The following is a 17,661-nucleotide window of genomic DNA, read 5'->3' on the forward strand; positions in this document are numbered from 1 at the left end:
ATTTAATTCTTGCAATTTACTTTAATGCAATTTAATTTCTTACTCATTTGTTCATATTGTCTTTTTCCCTTTGCTCATTTGAGCCCATGTTTATGTTTATGCCATTTGCCTTTTGCTCACTTGAGCACATTATTGTGTATATACTTTTGCCTTGTGCTTGTTTTGTTTTTGTTTGTGTGAACCCAATTAGAATTAAGACCTTACCTATGCTTAAGGGAGTTTCAAGAGCAACTAGGCCTCATGCCTTTAGAATGCTTAATCTTGAAGATAACTTGAAAGGATCCCTATTCTAAAACTTAATCTTGTCCATTCTATTATTACATTGTGGAACTTTTTGATTTGTTTGTTCTTGTGTGATAGGGATCCTAAAATTGAGCTATTTAAAAGGACCATTGTCATGAACATCCAAGTTAAAAGAGAGACAAGTCCAATTGGAAGATCCTAGGAGCTTGATTGAATATTTGCTTGATTGCTTGAGTTAGTTGCTTATTACTTGATAAGTCCAAAGGAAAGGAGCTCTTGAATCATATTTATGATCTCAAGAAAGGAACTCCAAGGGTTTTATTCTCTTCTCTCATCTTTGCATGTTTAGGACTAGCCCTTCTCTTCTTCTCTCAACTCTAACCCAAGCCAAACTTATTTTGTGCAAACATTGACATTGTTTTCAAAACTAGAAACCTAGGCCATATGCCTTTGACTTTCCAAACTCTTTTTCTTAACACTTATTTTGAATTGAATCTTAAATCAACTTTGAATTCATTTTGTGAATACTTCTAATTGGTAAATACAACTCACTTTAAACTGTTTTTGTGGTTCCAATGGCCACCTTTGTTAAAGCTTTTCATAAACACTAACTATTAGGTTTGAGTTATCATAGTGGTTGATGTAAACCTCACCTTATCCTTAGTGATTGGACTATAAGCCTTCCATACCTATTATAGGGTGGATCCCTCACTAGTATGTTGAAGCTCTCCTCACATGGTGGATTGTGGTTTAGGTTGAGTTTTCTCCCTTTGATAACAAAAGACCTTAAGGCTTTTGACAAACCAATTCACCAACTTATTTGAGATTTTTACCCCGAACTACGAGGTTTTGATCCTACCTTTGTGATCGTATGTAGGCAATGGGTTTATCCATTCAAACAACAAAATTGTAAATAAATTGTATATTCTTTTCTCATCTCCCCAATCATGTTTGCACAAATATTTTCACAAATACCAACCTACCATACAACATTTGCAAAAAGGGCCCCCTTAGAGTAATAAGGATGTTTTGGGTGCTTAAAACCTTCCCATTGCATAACCAACCCCCTTACCCAGATCTTTGACATTTTTATTAGTTTTTGATTTGATAAAACTTCTCGGTTTTTGTTCGCTTTCTAACCTTTCCTTTGGATAAATAGAAGTGCGGTGGCGACTCGAATTGTATGATTTACTTTTGATTTAGTCAATAAATCTAAAGGTAACGAATACCCCACTACAGAAAAATGGCGACTCTGCTGGGGACGATCATCTTCCTAGTGGGTTTTGCCTACTTTTTTCCTTTGTTGTATTGTATGTTTATATTTTTTGTGACATATTTTTGTGCAAATTTAGGATGATTGTATTGTTTGTAATGTATGAATTGCTTGATATATCAATTGCTTGTGTGCTTAGTGGTCCCTTGTGAGATGAGTTCTATACCCGAACTCCAGTGCACTAATGATAGGAGAATGGCATAGTCTTGTTGACTTGTGTGGAGTTATTCCTTAGCAAGTTGACCTGCAAGCCCATTCACTTGGTGGAGGTCTTGTTGGGATCAATAATTTCACACGAGTAGTTGTGGTTAGGCATTACTCTTTCCAATATATACCTTAGAAGCCAAGGACCTTAGATTACCTAGCCCATATTGGCCTAATTTAGGACGTAGTGCGAAGATCGTTCAAGTGTAAGATTTGATACGATTGTTACGCGATACTACACTAATAAGAGTCTCTCTTGAGAATATTTTTGGAATATGAGTAGTCGTTTATCCGATAATATCTGAAAGATGGGATGATGACTATGGGAACCTCTTGTAGAACATGATTGTCAGGTTTAACCATAGTACACTCCCTTTGGGTGGTTCTTAACCGAGACTCTATGCTTGTGACATGCAACAAACCCTTGATTTACGGTTGATCCATTCTCGTATATCCTTAATATCAACGGAACTTGGGTGTTGATAAGGTGTAAACCATAATCCGCCAAAATGGATGATTGATATTAAGGATGACTTGATCCATCCCATGACCTTTGTGTGGTGTGATTTGCTTGATCCTTGAGTGTGATTGTTACATCCATGCATTCATGCATTCATTTGCATTCATATCATCAACAACAAGAAAATTTTCAAGGAACTTAAGAGGTCTATTTGCAAAATTTTCAGACATGGATAAGCAAAGGAGGAATACCAAGAAGTACAGTTTCAGACAACCCGACATGAAAGAGTTAAGGAGTTTGGCATCCTATGTATTAGATCCCTTGGAGTTCAAGGCGCGCCATGGGAAGCTGCTGTCTATTCTTGCTACTCAGGTGGATGAAGGTCTGATGAGTGTGTTGGTGCAGTTCTATGATCCCTTGTACCGTTGCTTCACTTTTCCAGATTTTCAGCTTTTGCCTACGCTTGAGAAGTATGCCTATCTTGTGGGTATACCTATCCTAGATCAGTTGCCGTTCAGTGGCTTGGAGAGAGTTCCTTATTCCCAAGAGATTGTTGATCTGTTGCATATAGATGAATCTGATATTGGTGCTCATATGACTACCAAAGGTGGAATTCAAGGTCTCCCATATGATTTCCTCATTGCTCAAGCTAGTTTGTTTGGGAAGGCCATGAGTGAGGACGCCTTTGAGGCCATATTTGTACTTCTCATCTATGGGCTAGTGTTATTCCCCAACATCGACAAGTTTGTGGATGTGAACGTTATTAGGATTTTCTCTACTCTTAATCTCGTTCCTACTCTGTTGGGTGACACTTATTTCTCTTTGCATATGAGGAATGCAAAGGGTGGTACCATTGTGTGCTGTTTGCCTCTGTTGTACAAGTGGTTTATTTCGAACTTGCCTCAGACGGTCGCTTTCAAGGAGAACAAGGGATGTCTACGGTGGTCCACGAGACTCATATCTCTCACTAATGATGATATCTCTTGGTATAACCGTGTATATGATGGTGTGCAGATTATCGACTCTTGTGGTGAATTCTCCAATGTGCCTCTTCTTGGTACATGTGGTGGAATTAACTACAACCCCGTTTTAGCACATCGTCAGCTTGGGTTCCCCCTAAAGGATAAACCTAATAACATTCTGTTAGAGGGTGTGTTCTTTCAGGAGGGTAAAGATCCCCAAGGCTTGAAGGGCAGAATGATTCGCGCTTGGCGCAAGGTTCATAAGAAAGGAAGGAAAGAGTTGGGTCCTAAGAATTGCATTGCTTTGGAGCCTTACACTGCTTGGGTAAGGAAGAGAGCATCTGAGTATCTCATGCCTTACGAATATCTGAGAGCTACACCTTTGGTTGTGGCTGGACCTTCAACCCTCCCTAACCAAGGAGTAGAGGAGTTGAGAGACGAAGACCTATCACGTTCCTGGATCCGTGAAAGGGAAGAGTTGCTTCAGCAGATTAAGGAGAAAGATGCTTTGATAGAGTTCCTAGAGCATCGGGTTATTGATGATCCTGATGATGCATGGACTTCTCTACTTTCCCAGTCTTCCAAGTTTTGGAAGAGGAAGTACGATCGACTCGCCAAGGAGAAGGCAGATATGGAGGCAGCCTATGAGAGAGAGGTGAAAAGGCTTCGTGCAACTTATCTTCCAGTCTCGAGAGCTTTGGACGATTGTTTCTAGGGTTCCATAGGATGTTCATTTTCCTTCTCTCTTATATTGTATTTGGTTACCAAGACTGTACTTCTTTGGTGTAAAATTTTTCCAGATATTATTGATATGAATATTCCATTCAATGTCTAAAAGATTAATATTTTCCAAATATTTGCAAATAGAACTCCAAAAGTTCCTTTGATAAAAATAAACCATATGCACAAGCATTGCCTGCATCATATGCATAACTAGGTTTTATTCAGGGCTTCTTGATCAATGGTCTAACTCTATGTTCTTGATTTATTTTGAAGACAAGCTGACGCACCGGTACAACACCAGAGCTAATTCTTCAAAGCTAATGGATCACCTCGAGCAAGAAAATAGAGAACTTAAGGAGGAAGTGGCTAGGTTGATTGCCCTGATGGAGTTATTCCTGGCCGCCCAAAGCCAATCTTCTCCAACGCCTGCAACTCCTCCCCAGAGGACGATAATCTCAGAGGTATCTTCCTGTACTGTGCCTGCCACCACTGCTCATTTCGCTCCGTTTGCTATGCCATCCGGGTTTCCCTGGGGGATGCCCGCTCATTTTGTGCCAGAGGGTCTCTCCCCTACCTTTGCTTCTCTGTCGGCATCTAGCCCTGTCCTTGCTGTGCCATCTCCCGTTGTGCACACGTTGCCGAGAGTCGATGACACCATTTATCACTCTGAGCCATCTGAGGGCCCAAATGTTTATGAAAAAATGGATGCTATGAATGACCAATTCCTTGAGCTGCGCAAGGAACTGAAGACTCTTAGAGGGAAAAACCTCTTCGGTAAATCTGCTGCTGAGCTGTGCCTCGTGCCCAAATGTCAAGATTCCTATCAAGTTCAAAGTACCTGACCTTGAAAAGTACAAGGGAAACACTTGCCCGCTCAGCCATCTTGTGATGTATGCACGCAAGATGTCAAGTCAGACTGACAACGATCAACTCCTCATCCACTATTTCCAAGACAGCTTGTCCGGTGCCGCACTCAGATGGTATATGGGTCTAGATTGTGCGAACATCCTCTCCTTCAACAACCTTGGCGAAGCTTTCGTCAAGCAGTACAAGTACAATGTTGATATGGCTCCCGATAGGGACCAACTGAGGGCTATGTCCCAGAAGGAGAAGGAAACGTTCAAGGAGTACGCCCAAAGGTGGCGTGAATTGGCCGTACAGATTGTGCCCCCGCTCAAAGAGAAAGAAATGACAAAGATATTTTTAAAGACTTTAAGTTCTTTCTACTACGAGCGGATGATCGCTAGTGCTCCCTCGGACTTCACCGAAATGGTGAGCATGGGGATGAGACTAGAGGAAGGAGTCCGTGAAGGACGTCTTTCCAGAGATGAAGGCTTGTTCTGCCAAATGTTATGGGGCGTTTGCAAAAAAGAAAGAGGGAAAGGCACATGTTGTGTCTTCCCTTACTAAAAGAAGACCCTCTGTGAAGAGGAAGACTATGCGCCCTGCCAGTAACCAGCACCAGGTGGCTCATATAGCACCTGCTTTCAGGGAAAATCAACATTATCAGCATGAGTAACAACAACATCAGCAATATCAACAACAACAGCATCGTCCGCAACAGCAGGCCTACCAGCCTCGAAACAACAACAATATCAGCACTAGCTATGATAGGAAGAGGGTCACTTTTGATCCAATTCCGATGACCTACGCTGACCTATATCCTTCATTGATTGAAAGGAAGCTGATTACTCCACGTGACCCACCCGCTGTACCGACCAACCCTCAGTGGTGGTACAAGCCCGAGCTTCACTGTGTTTATCATTCTGGTGCTCCCAGACATGATGTGGAGAACTGTTATCCTCTGAAGACCAAGGTGCAAGACCTTGTGAGAAGCGGTATATTGTTTTTTGAGGACGTAGGTCCTAATGTTAAGAAGAACCCATTGCCCTAGCATGGGAAATCTGGTGTTAATATGGTTCAGGGATGCCATGGCAAGTATAAAGTACGATATGTCATCCATATCAGACAATCGTTGGTCAAGATGCACAAACTGTTATGTGGATACAGTCATTATGAGCATGACCATGACAGCTGCCGTGTGTGCACTATCAACGAGAGAGGATGTCGTCAAGTCAGGAAAGACATCCAAGAGATGCTGGATCAGGGTGTGATCGAGATACTTCAGAATCGTGATGAGGATGAAGTTAATGTTATATCACCTGTATTTAGAATACCCGAACCTGTTGTTGTCAGATATGATGGCAGCAAGAAGAAGCTTTCCCCTACTCTCGTAATCAAGCCAGCAGGCCCGGTTCCATATTCTTCTGATAGAGCTGTTCCCTACAGATATAATTCGGTTGCGTTGGAGGATGGGATGGAGGTGCCGTTGTCCTCCACTTCTGTTACAAGTATTTCTGACGTTAGTGGTGTGACCCGCAGTGGTCGTGTTTTTTTGGCGCCGCCGAAACCCCATGTAGACGTCTCGAGAAGAACTGATGCTGTTGATAATTCTGCCAGTCTTGTGGGGACTTCTTCTTCTTCTCCGAATCCGGCACTTGTTGTTGATAGACCTTCCGTCGTTGCTAAAACTGCTGTCCCTGTTGGCCAGAATGGCATATTGAGAGAGGACTGTGATGAGATGCTGAGACTCATCAAAAGGAGCGAGTATAATGTTGTCGACCAGCTACTTCAAACTCCATCAAAGATATATGTATTGTCTTTGTTGATGAACTCTGAGCCACACTACGAAGCATTGCAGAGGGTGTTGGATGTGGCATACGTGGATCACGATGTCACAATAGAACAGTTTGATAGCATTGTTGCAAACATAACTGCTTGTAACAGTTTAAGCTTTTGCGATGCTGATCTTCCTGAGGAGGGAAAAGACCACAATTTGGCTCTACACATTTCAATGAATTGCAAGGATGATGCCTTGTCTAATGTGTTGGTAGACACAGGGTCATCGCTAAATGTGTTGCCAAAATCCAATATGGTGAAACTTTCTTATCAGGGGCCTCCCATGAGGCAGAGTGGAGTGGTTGTTAAAGCTTTTGATGGATCCAGGAAAACTGTGATTGGCGAGGTTGACCTCCCAATCAAGATTGGACCTAGTGATTTCCAGATCACTTTCCAGGTCATGGATATTCATCCATCATATAGTCGCTTGCTTGGCAGACCATGGATTCACGAGGCAGGCGCCGTGACATCCACCCTACACCAAAAGCTGAAGTTCGTCAAGAACAAAAAGTTGGTGGTGGTAGGGGGAGAGAAGGCTCTCTTGGTAAGCCATTTGTCTTCCTTTTCTTTTATAGACGCTGAGGATGAGGTTGGAACGCCATTCCAAGCCTTATCTATTACTGAGCCTTTAAAGAAAGGAACTTCTTCATTTGCGTCCTACAATGATGCTAAGTTGGGCATTGAGCATGGTGCAACTACTGGTTTAGGGCAAATGATTAAGCTGGAAGACAATAAATCCCGGGCTGGCATAGGATACTCTTCAGGCATTTTCAACGAGCATGGGTTGTTCCAGAGTGGTGGTTTCATCCATACGGTCGAAGACCAAGAGGCTGCTGCTATAGTGGAAGATGATGCAAAGGAAGATTCTGGCAACTTTGTCATCCCTGGAGGAGTCTGCAATAATTGGGTCGCTGTTGATGTTCCAACAGTTGTCCATAAGTCCACGTAATGTGTTCACATTTGTTTAAAAACCCTTCTCCCATGCCGAAAGGAGAAGTGATGACATTGTTGGCACATTAATACAATGATATTCATTCAATAATTACATGTTAAATGTTTGTTTTTCCAAATTATTTTCACTTTTTGCTTTTTGCATGAAATTGGTGATCACATAAAACCCTAAAAAAGAGAATAAAATCAATCTTTTCGTCTGCATAATGACTTGCTTTGCTTGAATTCTAAAATCTCTTTTATATCCAAAATCATTATGCAGGTTGATCAAACCCATTGAATATAATGATCCAACACCATCTCCCAACTTTGAATTCCCTGTATTTGAGGCAGAAGAAGATGATGTTGAAGAGATTCCTGATGAGATCACCTGTTTGCTTGAGCATGAAGAGAAGATCATTCATCCGCATCTTGAGAATCTGGAAGCAGTCAAGTTGGGGTCTGAGGATTTTGTTCGCGAAGTGAAGATTGGGGCATTCCTGGAAGAGTCTGTGAAGAAGGGGTTGATTGAGTTGCTACGAGAATATGTCGACGTCTTTGCCTGGTTGTATGAAGACATGCCTGGTCTGGATACTTATATCGTGTAACATTTCCTGCCTTTGAAGCCTGAGTGTGTGCCTGTAAAGCAGAAGCTCAGAAGAACTCATCCTTATATGGCAGTGAAGATTAAAGAATAAGTTCATAAGCAAATTGATGCGGGGTTTCTGGTGACTTCTACATATCCTCAATGAGTAGCCAATATTGTGCCCGTGCCGAAGAAAGATGGAAAAGTTCGAATGTGTGTGGACTATAGAGACTTGAATAAAGCTAGTTCGAAAGATGATTTTCCTCTACCACACATTGATATGTTGGTAGATAATACAACTAAATTCAATGTCTTCTCATTTATGGACGGATTTTCCGGTTATAATCAGATCAAAATGGCACCCGAGGATATGGAGAAGACAACGTTCACCATACATTGGGGAACATTCTGTTATTGAGTGATGCCCTTCGGTTTGAAGAACGCCAGAGCCACGTATCAACGAGCTATGACTACCTTGTTTCATGATATGATGCATAAGGAGATCCAGGTATATGTTGATGATATGATTGCAAAGTCGAGAACGAAAATTAAACATGTATAACACTTGTTGAAGCTTTTTCAACGTTTGAGGAAGTACAAACTCCGTCTGAATCCGAACAAGTGTACATTTGGAGTCCATTTCGGCAAGTTATTGGGCTTTATTGTCAGTGAAAGAGGTATTGAAGTTGATCCTGCCAAGGTCAAGGCAATACAAGAGATGCCTGCGCCCAAAACTGAAAAGCAAGTCCGAGGTTTTCTTGGCCGCTTGAATTATATTTCCAGATTTGTATCCCAGATGACTGCCACATGTGCGCCTATACTCAAGCTCCTCCGGAAAGATCAGCGTCATGATTGGACCGAGGATTGCCAAAAAGCTTTCGACAGTATCAAAGAGTATCTATCCGAGCCTTCGATTCTGTCTCCGCTTGTGGAAGGGAGACCATTGATTATGTACCTAACAGTTCTTGAAGACTCTATGGGTTGTGTACTAGGTCAGCAAGATGAATCAGGGAAGAAAGAGTATGTTATATACTATCTGAGTAAGAAGTTCACTGATTGTGAGTCTCGATACTCAATGCTTGAGAAGACATGATGTGCTTTGGATTGGGCTTCTAAGCGCTTACGCCAGTATAAGTTGAATCATACGACTTGGTTGATATCCAAAATGGATCCAATCAAGTATATCTTTTAGAAGCCTGCTTTAACTGGGAGGATTTCTCGTTGGCAGATGTTGTTGTCTGAGTATGATATTGAGTATCGAGCTCAGAAGGCTATTAAAGGTAGTATTTTGGCTGACCACTTAGCACATCAACCAATTGAGGATTATCAGTTTGTTCAGTATGACTTCCCTGATGAGGAGATTCTGTATTTGAAGATGAAAGATTGCGATGAGCCTATGCTCGATGAAGGGCCAGAGCCTTGTTCCCGTTGGGGCATGGTGTTTGATGGCGCTGTTAATTAGTATGGAAATGGTATTGGGGCAGTGATTATTACTCCTCAGGGCACCCATTTTCCTTTTATAGCAAGGCTAACTTTCAAATGCACGAATAATATGGCGGAGTATGAGGCCTGTATTATGGGTTTGGAAGAGTGTATTGATCTTAGGATCAAACATCTCGATGTTTATGGTGATTCGACCCTTGTTGTTAATCAGATTAAGGGTGAATGGGAGATGAATCAGCCTAGCCTCATCCCATATAGAGATTATGCAAGGAGGATTTCAACGTTCTTTACTGAGGTTGACTTCCATCATATTCCTCGAGATGAGAATCGGATGGCAGATGCTCTTGCTACGCTTACTTCGATGATTGTGGTGAAATTCTGGAATGAAGTTCCCAATATTACTGTGATGCGCTTGGATAGACCAGCTCATGTATTTGCAGTTGAAGAAGTGAAAGATGATAAGCCTTGGTATCATGACATCAAATGTTTTCTTTAGAATCAGATTTACCTGCCTGGGGCATCTGTTAAAGATAAGAAGATTTTGAGGAGATTATCAGGCAGTTTATACCTCAATGGTGATGTGCTTTATAAGAGGAATTTTGACATGGTTCTGCTCAGATGCGTGGATAGACACAAAGCAGACCTGTTGATGACTGAACTCCATGAGGGTTTTGTAAGACCCCAATTTTGTCCCTAAGATCCCTCATGACATCATAACATTGCATTGCATAGCCTCAAGGATCATTGAGCATCTTGGCTCCCTTTCCCTTTGGGTAGGGATCTCTTGTGAGTGGTTTGAGATCACCAAGCATGCTTGAATTGTATATCATTGCTTTTCTTGTTTTATTTACTAACCAAAAGCACAAAAATATGTCACTAACATCTTTTGTTGTAGCTTAAGCAATCACCAGGTCAAGAGCTTCAAGAAGATCCTTTGTGCAAGGCATGAGGTACTTTCTTGGGATGAGGATCACATGATTATTATAAGGAGCTTACATGAGCCAGGGTTTCATTTTGAAGCAATTTCACCGAAGTGGTAGAGGCTCAAGTTAATCAAGACATTTCAAGGTCATCTGAGGACCAAAAGTCAACTGTGCAGTCAACTGAGGGCTATGAGGTGGGGAATTGAGTTGAGACACCTCAATCATGTTCAAATGGGGTCTATTCATCATTATAAACATCCATCTTGAAGATTCAAAGGTCATGGCAAAAGTTACTAAAAATGGAAAATGACCTATAATTCAAAGTTTCCAAATTTGGAAAGTTTTTGGTCCACATTCAACTTGACTTGTCAATGTCAAAGAAGTTTCAAATGGATTTTTGGTGAACATGAAAGTTGTAGATTTTTGTCTCCCCTTTCCAAAACGTCCTAATTCATGTCCATATGATGAATGGTTGAGGAGTTATGGTCATTTGATCACAAGGTGTGCATGGAAATTCAAAATGGCATAACTTTTGATACAATGCTCCAAATTGGTTCATTCTTTTGGCAAAATGCTTCTCATGTTCAAGACATCTCAAAATGAACCATTGCCATGCATGAGAGAGGATTGTATGTTCATTATTTCACACATGTGAAAATTGAAGAAAATATTCAACATTCATTATTGGCTTAAGGTGCAAGTTAATTGATCTTCAAAGCATGACCATTGGATGTCCATAAGTGGATTGGAAGCTTAACATGGAGCTGATCACGTGTATTATGGGCACATGAGCTCATTTTGCATTTTTGAAAATGGCTTCATATCTCATTAATCATGATTAACCAATGGAAAATATGATTAGCATTGTCATTAGCAAGGAGTATAAGTACCAAAACCCTAATCATAACTGCCATAACAGCATTTTCAGATCAAAATTGAAGAAACTCTCTCAAATTTCTCTCACTTCGAATTCTCATTTTCTTCACACAAACCTCAAATATTCTTGCATATTCTTGATCATCATCCTTCACTGATCAAGAATCATCATCTGTTTGGATCAATTCAGCCAGAATTCGAGCAGTTCATGTACGTTCTCATGTCAATGGAATTTGGAAATTGAAGTGGATTCAAGAGGATTCAACCGTTCATTTTTTCTTAAAGCTTCATAGGAAGATCATAGAAGGAGATCTGGAGCTTTTGAGCCTATGAGAACGCATGTACAACAACCTCCATTTCCAGGTGACTTCAATTTCGATCTCTCCTTTTGCTGATTTTAAGTTATAGATGTGTAGATCTTGATGAGTAGAGCATGTACATATGTTTAGATTTGAAATTGACTGAGAATTGAGGAAGTTATGTGTACTTAAAGTTTGGATCTCAAAAATGCTTCTCTTCGATCTAAAAAATCTAGAAGGAATTAGGTTGAATTGATGTGATATTTGGAATCCTCGTTGAAAGACGGTTCGAATGGTATAGATTTGGTGGATTTCTGGAAATTTATTGAGCGGCGCCGCCGCGTGGGTCGTCGGAGAAGACGACCGGAGCTGTAGCTCCGGCGTCTGTATGTTGCTAGGGTTTTGCTTGAGTGTATGCCATGTGTGTTGTTGCGTGTGAGATTGATTGGATGAGAATGATTGACCAAGCCACGCGTGTGTTTGACTGCTGAATGTGCATGCTGAGTGGATTAATGAATTTGAGCGTTTCATTAATTCAAACTTGGACCGTTGATTCCACTGCGCGCCATATCTGATGGCTGTGATATTTTCTGGATTTAATTTGAATTATATTATTTCCCTCCATTTTCCATGCATTATCCAATTATTTTGATCATTTTAGAAAATTCATAAAAAATGCAAAAATAATCCAAATGAGTCCCAATTTTTTTTCATAGATTTGTATTGATGTCTACTTTTTTATGGTGTTGATTGCATGAATTGTTGATGTCTGGATTTTTATTTGTGAATTTATGAATGAACATTGTGCTAATTTGATCTATTGCATTCAATGCATTGTGAAATCCTCATCTTTGAGCCATCTGATCCAATCTTTTGCATACTTGACATTCATACATGACATAAATTATTGGTCACTGGTTTGGAATTTTTTTCACATGTTATCATCATTTTTGACACAGAGAATAATGTGACAATTTGTGTTACATTTTTGACATTGAATTGGTGCAATTTTGTTCACATAGCATTTGGATCATTCTAGATTTGATTTTTTGCATGTTGAACATTCATGCCATGAGAAACTCATATAAAAAATCTCAAAATCATTGCATGCATTTCTGATTTGATATGAATTTTCTAAGTTGGAAGTTCATTTTGTGCATATTTTTTGGTCCTTGCATTACATAGGCCATTTGAGGCATTTGATTATTGATTTGATGCTGGTCCTTTTGAGGACATTTAGTGAAGTGTTGGAAGGTGTAATATGTAGAAGATGGGGTTCTGGTTTGGTCATTTGGTTAGGTTTTGAATTCATCTCTTATGCCTTTGTTTATTGGTGTTTTGTTGGGTTGTTTAAATGCACATAAACTAACTTTGTCTTGTGTTTCAGGTTTGGATACTCATCATTGATCCTGTGAGATACAAATGCATTTGAGTACTGACCTATTGTTGTTTTGTAGGGTTTTAATTTGATGTGGTGAACTCATGAGTTCATTTGGGTGCTTGGGCATTATGCATTGAATTGTAAAACTGTAGAGGGTTTCACTGTTTGTTTTCTGGTTGTATGACTAAAGTACTAACTGTTTAGTCTTTGTACAGGTACCTTAGTTGCTTGCTTGCTTTAGCTCTTGCTTGAGCATTGGATTATGGTTGATACACCACTCAGGTAGTTAGCTCCTTACTTCATGTAGTCTGAAGTCCTGTCACCTTTTTGGCAGGCATTTTGCTGGCAAGTCCTCCTTCAGAGGCTCTGTTTGTGTTTGTTTAAAATTATGCTCAAAGACCTCCAAGAAGAGGCATGTGTTATTTGTTAAGACCTCCAAGAGAAGAGGCAATTGACGGATAAAAGGGATTAGTAGCCAATCCCCCGTTATTCAGTGTGTCATTCTTTATGCTCGCACTACGTGCTGATGCTTCTGAACATGTGCCCGAGATCTTTGTCTAGAGTCTGTCAAGTGGAAAAGGATCCCACTTTTTGGATCCTCACGCTCTCTTTGTCATGAGATCACCCTGGCCAGGGTTAAGAGCATGAAGTCTCATCCTCATTACCGATTTGATCAGCTTCACCCTAACGTTCAATGTTAGTGGTTAAGAGCTACAGGTTATCCTTTACAGTTTGGCTTGTTTGTCGAGGTTGACATGACCCCTCTTGACTAAAGCCCACCCATTGTCTGAGCCTCTTGTATGGATATAGTGTGTGATGTTTGTTTACTTGTGTGTTAAGTTCTTGATTAGAGACTTCAACTTAGGAATGTTGATTGCATGACAACTATTAGGCTCGAGTCTTAATCTCCCTATTAGTTTGTTGTTTCCTTGGAACTTTTGATGTGTGTGCTCTTGAACTAGGAGTTTCCATTTGAGCTTAATTGGAGGATCATTACCATGTTTATCTAAGTGGAAGATACAAGATACATTGAGGATCTCTTATGAGACTTGTTTGATTGCTTATGCTTTGTGCTTGCTTATTCCAAAGGATGGGAGCTACTTGGATCATCAATATGATCTCAAGAGAGGGACTCCTAGTGTGGTTTCATTTCATATCCCTCATCTTTTTGTTTTCCTTGGGACCTAGCCCTTCTTCTTCATCTCTCCACTCTAACCCAAGCCAAAACCCTTTTTGTGCAAACATTTAACCTTTGTTTTCAACATTAGAAACCTAAGCCTTATGCTTTTGATTTTCAAACTTTCTTTTCATAACACTCATTTTGAATTGAATCCTTAAGTCAACTTTGACTACTTTTGTATATACTTCTAATTAGTAAATATAACCCATTCAAATTTCTTTTGTGGTTCCAGTGGCCACTTCCTTAATCAAAATTTTCCATAACCTTTAGCTATTAGGTTTGAGTTATCCTTATGGTAGATGTAATACTCACCTATATCCTTAGTGATGGACAATGAGTCTTCCATGCTTATTATGTTGGTGTAAGCCCTAGAGGCCAATACTTTTGGTACTTGTATCGAATTATTTATTAATAATAAAAAGGCATTTTTCTTTATTATGTTTGTTTAATAAAGTCCCTGGAATAGATAGTCCATTTAATGTATCAAGTATGACTTAATCATGAGATCACATTAAACATAAGGACACTATTCTTAAAATGTCCGTAGTCAAGCTTTATTATGAAATGGGATAACATTAAAGCATGGAGACTATTATGTTTGTAGCCTGATGATCACGTCTCATGGATCATGGATAAAGAGTTATCAAGTCTTAAACATAGGTATGAACATTAAGAGTAATATTCATACTGGATTGACCCGCTATGAGAATACTATATAGAAAGTTATGCAAAGTGTCATAAGTTATTCTCATGGTGATAATAGTGTATACCACTCTTCGACCTGAAACCACTATGGATCCTAGATGTAGAGTCGAGTGCTTTATTGCTGATCCAACGTTGTCCGTAACTGGATAACCATAAAGGCAGTTGATAGGTACTCCACGAAGCATGCTGAGGGACATGAGTGTCCTAGATGGAATTTGCCAATCCTGCGTAACAGGATAAATGTCTATGGGCCCAATATTGAACTGGACAAGGGTGACACGGTCTATACCTTGTGTTCAATATAGACATAAGGGCAAAGGGGTAATTATACACATAATTATTATCACAGGAGGTTTTGTCAGATCACATGACATTTTCGTGACTTGGGTAGCAGTGATGTGTTGCTAGATACCGCTCACTGTTTATTATGTTAAATGCGTGATTTAATATAATTGCCAACGCCGCGAAAACCTATAGGGTCACACACAAAGGACGGATTGATGAGAGATAGAATAATTAAGGAACATCGTAAGGTACGGTGTACTTAAGCAGAATACGAAATATGGTAAGGTACCAAACACTTAAGTGATTTTGGCATATTATGAGATATAGGCCAAAATGCACTTAAGTGGGCTTTTTGGCTTGAAGCCCACACAAGTGGTTCTATAAATAGAGCTCTTGTGCAGAAGCTTTGTAAGGAAATTCACACTCCAGACAACACAACTGAAGAGTTGGAATTTCGTATCTTTCTCTCTCTCACTCAAAGCCTTCACTCACAAACAGCTAGCACTGCGATTGAAGGAATCCGTTCGTGTGGACTGAGTAGAGACGTTGTCATCGTTCAACGTTCGTGATCGCCCCGTGGATCTGTATCAAAGGTTTTGATCATTGTCAAAGATCTGCACCAAAGGTTTGAATCGCCACAAGAGGTAACGATTCTATCACTGATCATGCTCATTCGTAAGGATCATTAAAGGAGAAATTTTTATATTCCGCTGCGCCTTGGATGGCAATTCTCCTTCAGTGGTATCAGAGCCACTTACGAAACCATGAATCTGATAACTGTTTTTGTTCTGTAATAATATGATTAAAACAGAATGAATCAAAGGTTAAATTGAGATCGATCAAGTTACATATATATGATATATGTAACCCTGATGCAAAATACATTATATATGATATAGTGTTCTTGTTTCATTCATTCAAAAACCTCGATGATTGTTTTCCTTTGAGCGATCAATGTTCGTTTGCTTCTTGATCCGACATTAGTATGGTGAAGCAATGACGTGTTGATCAATCATACTGAATTAACAATCGAGACGTATTTGACGGTCTGAAATTGGTGCATCAGGGTTAGTGACGACACAAGGGTTGTGTTGTTAGAGAGTTATGCGATTGGGGTTTGATTGCACAAGAGTTGTGCGTCCTAAACACTTTTCCGAACAGTGTTAACCGGTTAACGCGTATGGTTAACCGGTTAACGTAATACGAAAAAAAAATTTTTTTTTTTTAATTTTGGAACAGTGTTAACCGGTTAACGCATATGGTTAACCGGTTAACGGAATGCGAAAATAAAATTTTTGAGATTTCCAAACAGTGTTAACCGGTTAACGCATTTGGTTAACCGGTTAACGCAAGGCAGAAAAGAGTTTTCTAAATGTTTTCAAACAGTGTTAACCGGTTAACGCATATGGTTAACCGGTTAACGCAAGGAAAAATTCACCGGTTCGGCTAGAAAAAGTGCTTTGAAGTATCAAGTGTTGATACGAAAAACGACGTCAATTTTAAATGAATTGTTCATTAAAATTTTCGAGCGGGGCGCTGCCCCCTTGACCCCTGTCCGCTGAACGGTCAGCGGAACCACCGTCCGCTGACCGGGCAGCGGAACACCCGTTCCCGCTGTCCGGGCAGCGGACCCCCGGCTAACTCTGCGTAGTGTGATCGGTTGTCGAAATTTAATTTGATTAATTAAAGGAATTAATAATAATAATAAAGTTTTTATTATTGTCTTGTGGTGATCGGTTATGGCCTTAGTTTTCCTTTGTTTTGTTTTGGATTTTAAAATACGACCTGCGTGTCGTGCCTCTCTCTTAATCTCCCAAATGTAACTTCTTTTCTCATCTCACTCCCTCGTATGTAAAACGAGTTTCTTTCATGTAATGTAATGATATGAAGAAAGCAAAGAAGTCAGTGCCAAAGGAAGACAACCTTGAAGATCTTGCTTGGAGAAGCTTAGATCGTTATAGGTTAGCTTAGGTTCTCTCATTGGCTTGGGAGAACAATTGCGCTAGGGGCCATAACTGTTTCATTTTGTTTATATGTATGTTGATGCATGTGTATGTATGTTGATGCATGTGAGAGACCGTTTATATGATAAACAAGCCGGTGAGATCAGTAAAATTGCAATTCCCTCAAAACTAAATATTAAGTTTTAAGCTTTCCAAGTTTTAACACTCATCAAGACTAGTAATGGAAATTGTAGGTTTCGCCTACGCGAGGTGCATGATCTATATATTAGTAAGGTGCGATGGGATAATTGTAATATCCAACTGTTAAAACAATGGGTCAAACTTAACTAAACAAATTATAATAAGATTATATATGTTTAGAAGCAAGAGTTGGGAATAATCCATATGATGGATTAGAATAAGGAGTTATTCACCCAATTGAAATTTTCGAGAGTTGTATGAGATACAATTGGAAGGAGTTCCTACCTAAATAACCTAGTTTTGTGTAATCCGCCTACGCGGACTTAGAACGAAGTGAAATATGGATCTCGACCCACTAGAAAATC

The sequence above is a fragment of the Lathyrus oleraceus genome, chromosome 1 (assembly GCF_024323335.1).
Source record: "Lathyrus oleraceus cultivar Zhongwan6 chromosome 1, CAAS_Psat_ZW6_1.0, whole genome shotgun sequence".
In the NCBI taxonomy this organism is placed as follows: Eukaryota; Viridiplantae; Streptophyta; class Magnoliopsida; order Fabales; family Fabaceae; genus Lathyrus; species Lathyrus oleraceus.